Genomic DNA, 16,146 nt, shown 5'->3' with positions numbered 1-16,146 from the left:
GGATGAATACCCAACTTTTGTAGCAACATGGACGGGACTGGAAGACATTATGCTGAGTGAAATAAGTCAAGCAGAGAGAGTCAATGATCATAGGGTTTCCCTTATTTGTGGAGCATAACAAATAGCATGGAGGACAAGGGGAGATGGAGAGGAGAAGGGAGTTGAGGGAAATTGGAAGGGGAGGTGAAACATGAGACTATGGACTCTGAAAAACAATCTGAGGATTTAGAAGGGGTGGGGGGGAGGTAGGGGGAACGAGGTGTTGGGTACTGGGGAGGGCACGTATTGCATTGAGCACTGGGTGGGGTGCAAAAACACTGGACACTGTTACGCTGAAAAGAAATAAAAAATTTAAAAAAAAATTTTAAAAGTCTGAAAGGTTCCCAGGAAGCAGTGGGTTTTGTTTTGTTTTGTTTTGTTTTTTAGAAAGAAGAGGAGGATGGGTCACTAGACTTTAAGAGGTCATGAATAAAGCAGGAGAGATAGGAACTGAATCATAAACTTTTGTCGTTAGCTTGGCAGGAGTTGAGGTATAGGGTCCTAGGTCTGCATGGAGGTGGGTAGGTCACAGGGAGATAGTGAGGTTAGTACTCCGAAGGGGAGCTGACATTTGGGCTTGGGTATCAAGAAATCACCAATGTAATTAAGTGGGATAACTATGTTTGTAGTGTGTGTGTGTGTGTGTGTGTGTGTGTGTGTGTGTCTGTATGTGTATGTGTGTGTCTGTGTCTGTGTGTTAACTTTTCAAAGCTGGGGATACTGAGTTAGATGGTAATTGATCCCCTATCCAATTCCAACATTCCTAGTATTTATGACTTCTCTGGCTCAAATATTAGCAATGGCTATGGAGAGAAGGGTTAGACCCAAAAGCATGGAGCATAGTGTATAGAAAGTTTCTCCCAAACTTGAAAGAAAGCTTTTTCAGTATATTTTTGTCTACTCAGGCTGCTATACCAAACACAGGCTGGAGGGCTTAAATGGCAGAAATGTATTTTCTCAAAGATCTGGAGGCCAGAATTTCCAGATCAAGGTGCCAGCAAGGTTGGTCTCCAGTGAGCCTTTTCTTGTTGGTCTATAAATCACTATCTTTTCAACTGTGCGCTCAGATGAACTCTTCTCTGTGGGCCCCCAGAGGGGAGGTAGGGGGAGTGCTTTCATGTGTTTCCCCCTTATGAGGACACCAGTCCTAGCAGATTAGGACTCCTGTGACCTCACCAAGCCTTCAGTACCTCCTTCTAGGTAGGCCCTATCTCCAGATGCAGTCACACTGGAGATTAGGAATTCTTCATATGACTTTTGTGGGGACACAATTCAGTCCATAACAATTAGTACAGTAGAAAAACCATGGAGAGAATTCTAGAGGAGGCACACGTTGATGTGATAAGGTAAGTGGGTATAAAAGAGCACCTCTGAAGTCCAATAGGTCATTAGAGCTAGAGGCCGACAGGAAAGTCCCATACGTGCCACAGTTTTGAGTTTGAGGCAAGTGCAACTCTGAAGGGAAGATATTTGGGAGGCCTTGGCCAACCACTACTTCCAGCCAGGGGTGATTCTGGAGGGAGTATCTCTCAGAGTGCTGCCTAGAATCAAGACTTTGGGTCTGGAAAAATGCCACTTCCAAAGCTGGAGAAGGATGGTGCTGTAAGTTACTTGAAGAGTACTGTTCTGGGAGATAGGAGATCTGGGGTGTCCTCTTTGTTCTGCTGCTGACCAGATGTGAAAATGCAGATTAACTCCCTAACCATCTCAGTTCTACCACCATGTGCTGCTGTCATGTGTCCCAAGCCCCAGACTTAGTTTTATCCATAAGCAGAAGCCGATCTTTTAGTTCCCAATCTCTTAATCGGGCTGATCGTCACAATATTTAGCGACACGTGACAGCCACCGGGGAGAAGTAAGGGTTGTCTTTCACTCAGGGAGAGTGGAAAAGCTCTAGGAGAGGGCATACCAGTAGACCAAAGGCAGCCAGTGCCGGGGAGTGGAGCCACGGGGAAGAGTGTGCTGATGACAGCCTTGTGGAGGGAGGGCAGAAAGAGCCACCACCATGACACTTGAGTTACAGATCGAGCTTGGGGATAGAGAAGGGATCAGGGCACGGTAGAGCAGCAGCTGGCAAAGTGATTCTGTTGAGCTTAAGCTCATAGTGCCTTAGCAAATTAGAATGGGAAATACCTTGCTATTGTCTGTGACTCTGTGATTGTGTGAGTATGAGTGACAGAGTGGGGACAAAGACAGAGGGAGAGAGAATACATTAAATTTTAAAGAAGGACAATAAGGGATGCCTGGGTAGCTTACTCAGTTAAGTATCTACCTTTGGTTCAGGTCATGATCCCAGGGTCCTGGGATTGGATCCCATACCAGGCTCTAGTGGGGGGCCTGCCTTCCCTCTGCCTGCTGCTCCCCTTGCTTGTGATCTCTCTCTTCCTCTGTAACAAATAATAGTAAAAAATAAACGAGGGCGATACGTTATGTTTACTTTTGTTTCTGATGCCAGACATGGGTTCAGAGGATTGAAGAGGGAGATCCAAGGAGCTAGCCTCTCAAGAGGAGTGAATACCTAGTCACTGGTAAGACCCCTGGTCCTGCAATACAATATGGCTCCTGTGATCTGGGTCCTGTTAAATGCCCCTCGCCATCCTTAACCCGATAGTTTGATTCTTCATTGCGTTCAGTGTGGGGAACTTGGAGAAGCTATGACACTTGGCCCTTTGTGGAGGAATTTTAGTAGTATAAATAGCAATAGTTATCAGTTCTGGAGCACTTCCATGACTCTGCTGCAGGCACTGTGCTGTGACCTGGGTTTAGAGCAGTGAGATAAACATAGAAATAGATGTGGGCTCTGTTCCCAAGAATCTGAAACCCACTATTCTCCTTGTCCCCTTCCCATTCTGTCTTCTTCAGCCCTTGTGCAATCCCACCAAGCAGGAAGCTTGCTTCTCCCCGTCCCTCTGCTGTTCCCCCTGCTTGTGCTCTCATTCTCTCTCTCTGACAAGTAAATAAATCAAATGTTTTAAAAAATTATAAAAAAGGCAAAACAAATAACCATTTTTGGAGAGTGATTTTCTGAATGCAGTTATGGGCAGTGCTGGGTACTGAAGAAGACGCTCGGCTGACCAGAGGAGTGGGGAAATTACAGAACAAATTCCACAGGTCATTGAATATATCACTTTCATCACCCCACGCATAGCACTCATTAATCTCTAGCCCAGCCAATATGTTGGTTATAAAAATGAGCTTTCTCCAAACTGACAGGAAGTTCTCGTTTTAGCAATGTAAATCATTCTGATCTTTATCACTAATGTGATCTAATCCTGTCTAGTAAAGAAACTTGAGAGTTCTATATCTCTGTAAACATTTAAGAAAAACAATGGACTCAACTCTAATTACTTTTTAACTAACTTGACTTGCCAAAGGAAGGAGAAAGTAAATATCAGAAATCTTACCACTAAGCACAAGTTGCAAGTTATACCTGCCAAAATGTGGTTCAAAATATAAGTAACCAGTCTCCTTAGAAGCCTTTTACCTTCTTATATCTGTTATGTTGGGTAAATGAGTAGTTACTAGAACACAGCTGGCTCAGTGATCACAATTCGGCTTACCCTCAGAAATATAAATAGATTACATGTTTATCCCGGTAACTGGACACTGATATAGAATTATTCACTGGCTGATTCCTAGATCAGAAACCACAACAAATTTTTCTTCTTTATGGAAGTATGGCTGTTACAATAGTCTCACCTGTACCACATAGTGATTGACTTAACTACTCTATACGTTACAGCTCTAGATGTAACATTTTAATAAAACAACAATATCTTTGATGGTATCATGGAAATGTAAGTGCCTTGTGCACTTCTCTTAATGTGTATAATTACCTAAACATCATAGGAAGTAAATCAAGGCCATTGTCAAGCTTCCGTCAAGGAGAGTCCTTAACTAGAGGGATTTCCCATTGCTCTCAGGATGATAACCTCTGAGTTACAGGTTCCATTAGTTGGCCACACACATTTGGAGCCTTGTGGACTTTCTGACAGCTGAGCAGCATATCTCTGTTTCAAGCATTGTGATCCCTGTTCTTACTGCAAGAGTGACAGTTGTCACTTTTCCTGTGACCCCTGTCTTTAGGAAAGTGTCTGACTCAGAAAGTCGAGTCAGTACCCCCCAAAGGTATTTTCAGGAGAATCACCTCAAAGATGATCACCTGAGATACTGTCAAGAAAAAAAAAAAAAAAACCTGAAATTCTAAGCAACATCCATAATAAGTCTTTTCATGTTGATAAGGAAAGATTTTCCCCTAAATACCAGATAGGCTCCATGAAAGTGAGATCTTTACCTATTTTGTTCACCGTGTCACCAGTCCCTAGAAGAGCGCCTAAGACATCACTCAAGATTAGGTTGCTTTGAATGAATCAAATGAATGAATGAACTGTAGCCTTTGATAGTGAGGTAGTTTATGGTCCTTAGGCAAGAGATGGGATTTGTGTTGGGATTTCAAGAATGGGAGGTGTGAAGAGAAAATTGAGAAGCTAAATGTGAACATATGCAATTTACGGACTGGAGTAGTTCTGAATACATTTCAAACATAATTAAACTATGGCTGTGGGTCTATATGCGTTTTCATAATTTTCCCTTGAAAATGTGAGGCATACAGATGTCATCTCCAGTGAATTCTCCTTGTCCGTATACAGAATCACAAAAAAAAAAAAAAAAAATGGCATTCTGACAGTCCTCAGCCCATCCACTCCAGGATTGTGACTCTTTCTTCCCCATGTTCTTTCTGACATCATGGACTTTCAGGTAGACCTCTCCCATCTTGGGTCCCACTCTCATTAGCTGTAGAAATCATGCGATGTTTGTGATGTGAGGGTGGCAATACTCTCTGACCTTTGGTTACAATATGTCTTTGAAAGCCAGTGTTTATTCTGCTTTTACAGCATTTCTCCATTTGAACTGGCCACCTTTTAAGTGGTCATTAGCCACATGTGGCTACTAGCCATGGAAATTGGACAGCAGAGGTGTGGAAAGTCTGCACATTCTTCCACTCAAAGGATATTGTGAGTTATGCTACATCTTTTTTTTAAGTGTCTTTTTTAGATATTTAAATTCAATTAGCCATTAGATAGTACATCATTGGTTTCAGAGAATTTAGTAACTCATCAGTTGTGGAGAACCCTTGGTGCTCATCACATCACGTGTCCTCCTTAATGCCTATCACCCAGTTACTCCATGTCTCCCACCCCCCCCCCCAGCAACTCTCAGTTTGTTTCCTATAGTTAAAGGTGCCTCATGGTTTGTCTCCCTTTCTGATGACTCCCATTCAGTTTTCCCTCCCTTCCCTCTGATCCTCTGTACTACATCTTAATCTCAACAGTCAAGCAGTGGTAGTAATTCAGTCATGGAGTCATGCATATTCTAAATCTGATGAGGTGGATTCCTATACGGCCTTTGTCTCTGCTAGAGCGCTTACATTTGTTATATTATTGCTGCTGTGTTCATGTTTCTCGTTCACTGAATGTCTGATAAAAGAATTAGTAAAATGTGTGACTGCAGAAAATACAATGGTCATGGATGATGAAGATTTTCTCCTTGACCAGACTGGAGTCAAGTTCCTCTGAGTCCTCTTTCTGTCCAGCCTTGACCTCAGGCTTAGCCCAGTTTTAGCAAGAAATCTGCTTAGTCAATTTTTCATCAATCTCCTATCCTATTCTTGATATCTGATCATATTCCTTATCTCTCACCCCTGGTATCTTACCACTCTTTTTTTTTTAAGATTTATTTATTTTGACAGAGAGAGAGCCTGAGCAGGGGGGATAGCAGAGGGAGAGAGAGAACCAGACTCTCCACTGAGCAGCAAGCCCAATGCCAGTCTTGATCCTGGGATCAGATCATGACTTAAGCCAAAGCCAGAGATTTAACCAACTAAGCCACCCAGGTGCTTCAGTATCTATAACGCTTAATATCTGATCAAATCCCTTATTCCCAGGGCACATGGTTGGTGCAGCTGGTTGAACGTTTGACTCTTGGTTTCTGCTCTGGTCATGATCTCATGGTCCTGAGATTAAGCCTCACCTCAGGCTCCATGCTCAGTGAAGAGTCTGATTAAAATTCTCTTTCCCTCTCCCTCTACCCCTACCCCTGCTCCCTCTCTCTAAAATGTATTAATAAGTCTTTTAAAAAATTCCTTATCCCCTGATCTCAATAGTTTATGACCCTAGCCTTCCTTCAACAATATTACTGTCCAGATGGTTTAGCCAGAATCCCTTCATCCTTACCCTTGATTTTCCATCTTAATTTTACATTCAGTGACCCCCACCATGCTCTTTAGCTGTAAATCTCCATTTGTCTGAGCTGAGCCCGATTTCTCTCCCATACTATAAAATAAAATCCCATCGTAGTAGCATCCCTTGAATAAAATCTTCCTTACTCTCTTTAATGGGTGTCACAATTTTTTTTTTCTTTAACAGTCAGGAGGGTGCTAATGGAGTACCATGACAAAAGGCCTAACTTCCTATAATGGACATTTCCTTGGTTTACCTGACAAATACTCTTTTTCTCTTCTAAGGAAAATTTCCAGTTCTCAGTATAACTGCCAACTGGCCCAGGGGTGGACAAGTGAGTCAGATGAGACCAAAATGACAATTCTGTTGAGACACTGGACATTGAGGATTCAAGCCAAGGACAAAAAAAGTGTTGGTACTCCATTATTCTGATGGTCCATTAACTCTTGCTTTTTTGGTTCCTGTGTCTATCACTGCCCCTGCCTTTTTGAAGATAATGACCATTCATCTGAGTACACGGTTCACAGAATCCCTTTGCAGTGGCCCACGGGGGCCAAGGTAGTAGAGCACAATAGATCTCTGTAAGTTTCTAAAAAATGTCTTTGTCCCTGTTGCCCATGGCCATTAAAGACAAAAGGTCGGGGGTAGGGGGATATTGGAAAAGGTGAAGTTATAGTTACTCACTGATTTTTTGATTGGTAGAGAGAAAGCAACACCTACATACAGGGCCAGTGGGTGAGTGGAGGAAACATCTTTGGCTCTAGGAGGAATGGCTCTAGAAAGGAGAAATATTAATAATCTTTGTCTTTGGAACTGCCCCTGAAGACTTCCCCACACAGGAAAATGACCTAGCGTGACTCTCCTAAACTTCGGCAAGCCCCTTAAATTTAACTGACATCTAGATCTGATACTCCCTGCTGGATAACTCTGATCATTATTTGATTGTTACTTATTTTATTTTAAAATTATTTTTAAAGAAAATTTTAATCTAAATACAATTAATTAACATATAATACTAGTTTCAGACATACAGGTTAGTGATTCATCAGTCTTTTATAACACCCAGTGCTCACTGTATCACATGCCTTCCTTAATGTCCATCACCCAGTTACCCCATCCACCCATCCCCCTCCCCTCCAAGAACCCTCAGTTTGTTTACTGTGATTAAGAGTCTCTTCTGAGGGGTACCTGGCTGGCTCAGTGGGTTAAAGCCTCTGCCTTCAACTCAGGTTATGCTCTCAGGGTCCTGGGATCGAGCCCCACATCAGGCTCTCTGCTCCTTGGGGAGTCTGCATCCTCCTCTCTCTCTCTCTTCCTGCCTCTCTGCCTACCTGTGATCTCTGTTTGTCAAATAAGTAAATAAAAATCTTTTTTTTAAAGTCTCTTCTGGTTTGTCTCCCTCTTTGACTTCATCTTGTTTTATTTTTTTTCCTTTACTCCCCTATGATTCTGTTTTGTTGCTTAAACTCCACATATGAGTGAGATCATCTGATAATTGTCTTTCTCTGACTGACTTATTTCGCTTGGCATAATACCCTCTACTTTCATCCCTGTCGTTGCAAATAATTGCCATTTATTTTAACTCGACAGAGAAGGCCACTAGAAACAGCAGGTGATGGCCCCAGCTCCTGTCCCTCCATGCAGAACATCTGTCAACACCTGTGGACATCTTTTCCTCCCCCCATTCCTATGAATGTTGCTCAGTTGTTACATGGCATGGACAAATGCTGTTGGCTGGTGGCATGGACACACTGGACACGCTTGGCCTTCGGTAAAACAAAGACTGGATTCAATTACTCAAACCGAAACAGGAATGCTTGGATGAACAAGCCTGCCAGGAAGTCCCACTGGAGGTACTCAACCTGTGCCCCTTCCCTCTTTGGACCAAGAACCTGAACTTGAGAGATGAATGGCTTATCCAAGGTTATGGCAAGGTTACACAGAGCTGAAACTAGACACAGGTGTACATGCCTATTGATCAAGGCTGGCTGTGAAATCGAACTGCCTCAAATCTTGATTCTTTTTGCCACTTCTTATTCTCTGACCCTGTTTCTCCTAGTTTAGGATGTAGGAATAATAAAAATATCAGCTAATGGGGTATCCTGACTTTTTGATGTTTTAGTTCTTGTCAGACATTTACCATAATGCTTAGCACATGGATATGTGTGTGCACACACATGCACATGCTTGACACTCAAAAAATTGTTCCCTGTATTTAACTTTATCAGTGCACTTTGCATCCACCACCAATTGGCTGTTTTTGTCACAAACTGATTAAAGCAGAACTGTCAAGTGAGGAACTTCAAAGCCAAAGCATTAAGTGCTTTGAAAAACCAGCACCTGGGAGGATTTGTCTCAGCATCTGTGATTAGAAGGCAGCAAAAAGAGACTTTGGGGACACAGTTCACCCCTTCATGAAGCAGCCATTCAGAACGTTCTCCGAAGGGCTAATGCCTAATCTTCCAAAGACCAGCAAGAACAAGCTTATGGTCTGTTAAAATCAGATTTTTAAAAGATTTTTATTTATTTATTTGAGAGAGAGAGAGAGAGTGAGAGAGAGAGCATGAGAGGGGAGAAGGTCAGAGGGAGAAGCGGACTCCCCATGAAGCTGGGAGCCTGATGCAGTCCTTGATCCTGGGACTCCAGAATCAAAATCAGATTGATTGACTCAATACAGTCAGGGGGGACATTCCTCAGGAGTCACAGAATGCTGGTTGCCATGAGGGAGGAGTCTTTTACAAAGTCTGGGCTCTCACAGAAGGAGTCTGAAGCACGTGTATGGAAAGCAGAGGTCAGTTCTGGATTAGAAGCTCTTTCTGAGGGGAAATGGGTAGAAGCAGGGATTAACCAGGACTTGGGCTCTGCCTTATTCAGTTCAAGTTGCTGCAACAAATGATGACAGACTGGGTGGCTGAAACAGCAAAACATGTACTATTCCTTGCAGTTCTAGAGACTGAGGAGTCCACAAGCAAGATCCTGGGAGATCTGATATCTAGCAAGAGACTGCTTCATTATCTATAGATGCCCATATTTCTGTTGTAGCCTTGCATGGATGACAGCTGGCAGAACAATCTCTCAGGTCTTTTCTCAGAAGTGCTTTTATCTCATTCACAAGTGTTCCAATCTCATGACCTCATCACCTCTCAAAGCCCATACCTCCTGATGGCACTCCTTGAGGGTCAGGGCTTCAACATCTGAATTGGGACAAGACACAAACATTCAGTCCATTAGCAAGTGTTGTCATGAGGACAGCGTAGCTTATCAACTGGGTATCCCCAGGAATCCATGGGACTAGCAAAGCAGAATCTGGGGGCGTCACTGGTAGGAAAGCAGGAGTTCCCCAAGAGACAGTCCTCATAGCATTTTACAGAGACAGCAGGACCCTTGAGAAACAATAGTTTCCGTGACCCATACACCAGCCTTTATCTATGCCTGTCCTCCCTGCTGGATTCACAGCAAGCCTACTTCTTTCTTTTCCAGTACAAATGGATTTCCACTCTCTGAATCCTGATGAATTTTTGCTCTTTTGCAGTTAGTAGGTTGTCCCTCAGGATTCTGCATGTCTGGATTTGCAATCGTGGAAACTGCCAAAGGCCTAGGGACCTGCGTGGCAGAACCCGGCCTCTACCACTATTGCCCAAGGTAGGGACTCTGGTCCCTTGAGCGTCCTGTGCTGCTGTCAAAGGTCTGTGTGCATTGGCTTATTGTTTTCTTTTTTTAAATGTAATTGCTTATACGTGTGTTTGATCATGCTCAAGTGGCCTTTCTGTGGAAATAGTGGCCAAGCTACACCTAGAAGTCACTGAAGAAAGTTCTAAGAACTCCTGGTTGGTATGAGGCTAGAGAGAGAGAGAAAGAGAGAAAGGAAATCTGCCTCTCTGCATTTTGCAAGTCCCTGGGCAAAATCTGTTGGCTGTGCACTCCTCACACGGAGATTCCAGGCAGGGAGGCCCTCCTGAGCCTCATCTCCCTGAGTTCCTCCTCCAGGAGCAATCCCTAGTTTGAGACCAGGGTTAGGGAAGGAAGAGCAGCAAAGCAGGGTCCAGAAGGAAGGACTGCCACAGACCATGGAGCACCAGAGGGCCAGGCTGGTACCTTCTCACTGTTGGGGTACAAATGGGCTCAGCTCAGCAGGTACAGGGGTGCCCTTGGCCCCTCTGGTGCGCTTTGCAGTGCCCCAAACTCAGGAAGAAAAAAGGCTGGCTCAGGTGACTTATTTTTGACTGGGAAGGAGTTGACAGCAATGGAAATAAACAAGTAGGGAATGATGTTGGAAAGTTGGAGGGTTTGTCCTTTATATCTCAGCTTTCTCTCCTATCTTCCCTTGCTCTGTAGTGTGTTCTCAAAGAAGTTTTTGGCATGATATTCCTGTTCACTGATTTACTCCTGAGCTGTGTCTTTTCTGCTGTTCAGCTCATCTGGTGAATTCTTTTACTGTAAAAAGTATCTTGCCCTTGCAAGGGCAAGGGCAAGACCTGAGAAATCCCAGAGTTTTCAGCTTGCCACCCAGAAGGAAACCAGGCTATTTGGAATGCTGGAAAGGATTCAGAGTAGGGGAAATCGTCTTGGACATCTGAGACCACCCCCACATTCAGCGGTCCCCCGGGCACAAACCCAGACCTTGATACTGATCCTGAACCATGCTCTCAACTCAGACCCCTGTGATCCTCGCCACAGTGCTTTCAGATCAGTGCAGCCATGCCCATAGGCACAAACTCTTAAGCCTAGATTCTGTCCTGAGAGGTCTGTCCCCGACGGCCTGGCTCCAAAGCCTCAGAGATTGGGGACAGTGAGGAACACCATAGAACTCACCCTGCCACCCTAAAAGGAACCATGCCATTTGGAACTCCAGAAAGGATTCAGAGGAACTGAAATCTGCATTCCTACCTCTGGACACCCCCATATTCAGCAGGCCCCTGGATGCAAACCTGGAGCTTGACACTCACCCTGAACAAATCCCTCGACTTCCCCCTCCCCCAGAAAGATGGACAGAGTGCTGGCAGATCGGGCCTGCCATGTGGTGGGCCCTAACCATAACCTTTGGTTTGGTTCTCAGGATTCTGACCCCAAAGGCCTTGCAGTAGGTGCCCTACAATTTGGGGACACCTGGGCAATCCCAGAGGACTCAGCCTGCCGCCCAGAAGGAAACTGTGCCATTTGGAACTCCGGAAAGGATTCAGAGGAGCAGAAATCTGCATGCCCAGCTGAGGACACACCCACACAGAGCTGACTACTGGACACAAAGCCAGAGCCAGACACTCACCCTCACCTACACTGTCAACTCAGCCACCCAGACAGCTCTCCATGGGGTCTTCAGGTCAGTCCTGCCATGTCCCTGGTCCCTAACACTAACCCTTGGATGGGTTCTGTAATGATCTCCTCATTTCAGGTTATGTGGTGGTTCTGCAGGACATTGTCCTGGTGTGGGATCAAACACACTGAAGCATCCCGTGTGAAGTGGCAAACGTGGTAAAGAAATGACGGCTGGGGAATCTGAGTTTGGAGACAGCACGTATTTGTGCTGCTATAACAAGCTGACTGCACTTTGAAATCACCACAGAGGAAATGACTCTTCCAAACATCCATGTTAGCACGACGACACGGAAGCAGAGAGAACCTCAGACTTTGGGATGGAGGCCAAGCCCTCCCAGATCCAGGTCACCCAACATGGAGAGGACACATGTTAGCAAGAGACTCGTGGGAGGATTAAATCATGGGCCCCTGTATCTCAGGTGCAGTAGAAGCAGTGGATTTGGAATATCAGTTTTTCCACAACGTTCCACCACAAGCTGGTTAGAACTGTGCAAAAGCAGGAAGGGAAGCCCCAGTAAAGTGGACTGGGGATGCCAGAAGGGGAGGCTGGAAGGGGGCGCCTGGTGCTCAGTGCCCATTACAGACCCCACATTGCAATCCCCCACAGGAGAGACTCACCAATTCCAGGCCCCACAGGGGAAGCTGGAGGTTCATCTCCTGACTTTTTGTAGGAGCTTTGCAGCTCAGCTGGTGAGAATTCCCCATCACCCTGCCTTTCTCCAGGGGACTTTCCTTCAAGCACCCTTCCCAACTTCTTCCTCCTCCATGAAATAATGTTCCTCTCCTTTGTTTCTCACACTTGCCTGTGATGGGACCTGTAGCTTGCTCAGCCCAGACTGCCATTCTCTGCTCTTCCCAAATAAACCCATGCTGCTGGTCAAATAACTGGCAGATTGAGTTTAAGGCAAATCGAACTAATAAATTCAAGAACTTGCAAGGAACAAAATCAATATGCACAAATTAGTGGCACTCCTACGTGCTTGGAAGGAACCATCAGAAAGAGACTACAGAGAACTATCTCATTTACACCTGCATCCAAGACAGCAAGATACCCAGGAGGCCCCTGAACCAAGAAGGTGACAGACCTGTCCTCTGACAGCCCTGCAACAATGACGACAGACAGGGAGGGGCACACACGGAGATGGGGAGGCACTGTGCTCAGGAAAGAACCCACACTGGGAAAATACCTACTCTCCCCAAAACCGTCTACAGAGCCCTCACTCTGGCTCCCGAATTTCCGGACTCGGCGCAAGCCTGGAGTGGGTGTGGACACGGGAAGGACCCCGCAGGGCTGAGGTGGGGGGAGCACAAGCACCGAAGCAGGCGGACGCTCCCTGACTGCAGACCATCTGAGGAGCCCCAGGAACCGAATCCGCGAGCACACAAACACAGATGAGGACCAAGGAGCACCGGAGCCCAGAAAGGGGGGACCCCACAGCCCCGCGCACAGCACAGCAGGAGGCCACGTCTCCTCACACAAAACGACGGAAGCCCCAGTGTCTACACAGGGCGCCCTTCCTCTGTGGGGTCCTGAGACCACGAACCCCTTGACAGTCCACTCAGGCGGCTTCCCCTCACCTCCTCCAGCGTCTGGTCCTTAAGAGGTTGGACTGCTGCCAGTGTGGGCGCGTCCTCCACAACGGGTCCGGTCAGTGTGGATGCAGAGCCACACCCTCCTCAGCTTGTCCTGTCAGGGTGGGAGGCGCCCCACATTCTCCAGAAGTCTCCACAGTGGGTCCTGAAGAGGCGGGGCTCCGGTCCCAGCTGTGGCTGCTCAGCCTGGGCTCAGGGCAGAAGCTGGGTTCTGGCGCCCTCTGCAGGCAGTGGAAGGCAGTGCAGGACTCTGGGAGCTCACCCTTCAGTGGAAGGTCCTGCTCCCTCCTGGGGTCCAGCTGACGCCATTTCATTCCGGAAATTCAAGCTGCATGGAGCCCAATACCCCCCAACTTCCCCCCAAATAGCTAAGGAACAATGAATTGGAAACAATGTGGAATTACAACAGTCCTTGACCCAAACAGTGGCACTGAACATGGCCCTGATGCAGACCCACACTCTGACCTCAACTTGGTCTCAAGCCTGGACCCTACCCTAATCCAAGACCCTAACCCTAGCCCCCAACCCAGACAATGTTCACAAGAATCAAAAGGTATAAACTGCAAATATCCATCAATGGCAAGTGCATAAGCAAAGTGTGGTGAAGGATTTGAATATGGGTTCAGGTTCAGGTTTTAGTCAGAGTTCTAGATCAGGCTTTTGGTTTAGTTTTAGGGTGAGGATTTAGAGGGAAGGACAAGGGAACAGAGTTATAGTTTAGGGCTTTAAGTTTATGATTTAGGCTTTAAGACTCAGGGCTTATGGGATAAAGTTCAAGGTCAAATTTGCTGTTTGGCTTCATGCTGAGATTTGGGTTCAGGGTTCATGACTTGGAGGTCTGGTTTAGTGTTTGGGATCGTGGTTCAGGGCTTGGATCCAGGGCTCAGGTACAGGCTTTGGGTTCCATTTCAGGTTTGGGATTCAGGGTTCTAGTTTGGGCTTTAAGGTCAGCTTAGGTTTCAGCGTTGTTAGGGGTTAAGGTTAGGTTTAGGGATGACACATTTTCTTCAGTTGTCATCATGGACAAAAAAATTCTATCTGAAGTTTCTAAGTCAGAAATGTATTTCATCTGGGGGGGGCTGGGTGGCTCCGTGTGTTAAGCCTCTGCCTTGGGCTCTGGTCATGATCTCAAGGTCCTGGGATCGAGCCCTTCATTAGGCTCTCTGCTTGGCGGGGAGCCTGCTTCCCCATCTTTCTCTCTGCCTGCCTCTCTGCCTACTTGTGATCTCTGTCTGTCAAATAAATAGAATTAGTAAAAGCTATTATATGACCTTTTACAAACCATTTCCTATCTTTGCATTCTCATGTGCCAAGACAGACACAGATTATTTAAAACCCTGAAGAGAGTGCTCTTACATTTAAATTGCCTATAACCTTCGTGTAATAGATTTATGATTGATGATAGATTTAGTTAAAATATAACTATTTTAAATATTTACTCTCAGTAAACGATTTCAACCTATGCTCATTTAAGTAACTTGGTGCATAATCCCTTTTCTATTAAACCATAGTGCAAGGACCAATGCCCTGTTTCCGAGAGAACCCCAAGCTATTTTTCTAGAATGGCCGTATGCGTATATACCAGGCGTCCTGTTTTCACTCCCTTTGTGGAGCACCTACCCTGGAGGTCATGTAATAACCAATGACCAAAAAAACAAACAAAAAACCCAAACATCCAGGTCGAAGTGCCATCCCTGCCTGGAGACAAGGAGACTGCTCAGACAGATCACAGGCAGGCATCTCAGCCCAGGCCTGTGCTGGGGAAGCTGGTTCCTGGCTTTGGGCGCAATCTGGAAGCCAGCAAACTGACCCAAGAGTGCAGCCGGCATTTAGGACTGATGATCTTTTCGCAGCCAGGCTGCGGGCTGACACCAGCTCAGGGAGCCAGGCTAGGAGGCTGCCCAGCGCAGGCTCTGGGAAGGCTCTCAGCCCACCAGGGCTTCGCCCCGCACCCCAGCCAGGCCCGGGCCTCAGGAGGGAGGGGAGCGGGGCGGCGCAGAGAAGGGGCTTTGCTAATTGCCGAGGCGGGAAGTGAGCTCGCGGAGGACCCGGCGGAGAGTCTGTGAGGAGGTGGAGGGGCTTGGCGGAGGAGGGGCACGCAGCACCAGGGTGCTGTGCTGCGGCCCAGTTGGGACTGCAGGACCCACCGTACTCGCCGCCCGTGCGCTCCCACGCTCCAGCCTAGCCCCCTAGGCCTCGCTGTCCCGTTCCCGTGGCCTGCTGCCCCTCCCCGCCCCATGGCTTCCCCTGAGGACCTTCTGCTCACAGGTAAAGTGACACCGCGCCATGCCCTCACCTGGAGCAGAAAACGCGGGCCACTAGAGGGGGGGGGGCTGTCGAAGCCAAGCCTCCCAATAACCCCAGGGCACAGGGACCACCCAGAAGCCGCGCCGCACCCCGTCCGCAAGGGGTCATGCCTGGACAGCGCCACACGAGGTACCCCCCCCCCCCGTGCCAGCTGGCGAGCTAGCCCCCATCATTCAGCACACCCACGCCCATGTCAGAGACTCCTGCCATTCCCAAGGCACCCAGAACCCAGAAAGTGAGGCCTTGGGTGCTTTCTTGACAGATTCAAGGCAATTCTTCAACTTTGGGACTTCAGAGTTAACATAGTTTTCATTTGTGATTATTATTTTTGTGTGGGGGCCATAGCTTTTCTTTTGACCTATGGTTGTTTTCACTCCCGGTTCTGAAGAAGCCCCTAAATGCTAACCCTGTTGAGGACTCCGAAAGCTCTCAGAGCAGCAGTGCTGGGGGACAGTGTGGACACATGGTTTGGTTTCTCCTCTGGCCTGATTCTGTGGCAGACCCGCTCTGTCCTCCTCAGACTTCAGAGCAATATCTGAACAAGTGGAGAAGGGACCAGGGGGTCAGGAAGGTGGTCACCGAAGAGTGACTTCACTGGAGGGTGGCTGAGCTAGCAAGTGAGCATGTTAGTCCAGCTCTGCCTGCAGTAGGGATG

General features: G+C 46.8%; 1 long non-coding RNA gene across 1 annotated transcript; it reads left to right on the top strand.

Moving 5' to 3' along the window:
- The first annotated feature begins 2,317 nt into the window (after nucleotides 1-2,317).
- Nucleotides 2,318-8,322, top strand: LOC309865624. The gene is made up of 3 exons (XR_014312206.1): nucleotides 2,318-2,567; nucleotides 4,935-5,054; nucleotides 7,869-8,322. It is a non-coding gene; the product is annotated as an uncharacterized lncRNA (long non-coding RNA).
- The last annotated feature ends 7,824 nt before the right edge of the window (nucleotides 8,323-16,146 follow it).

The sequence above is a fragment of the Mustela nivalis genome (assembly GCF_964662115.1).
Source record: "Mustela nivalis genome assembly, chromosome: 5".
NCBI classification, from domain to species: Eukaryota; Metazoa; Chordata; class Mammalia; order Carnivora; family Mustelidae; genus Mustela; species Mustela nivalis.
This window is presented reverse-complemented; position numbering and strand designations above follow the sequence as displayed.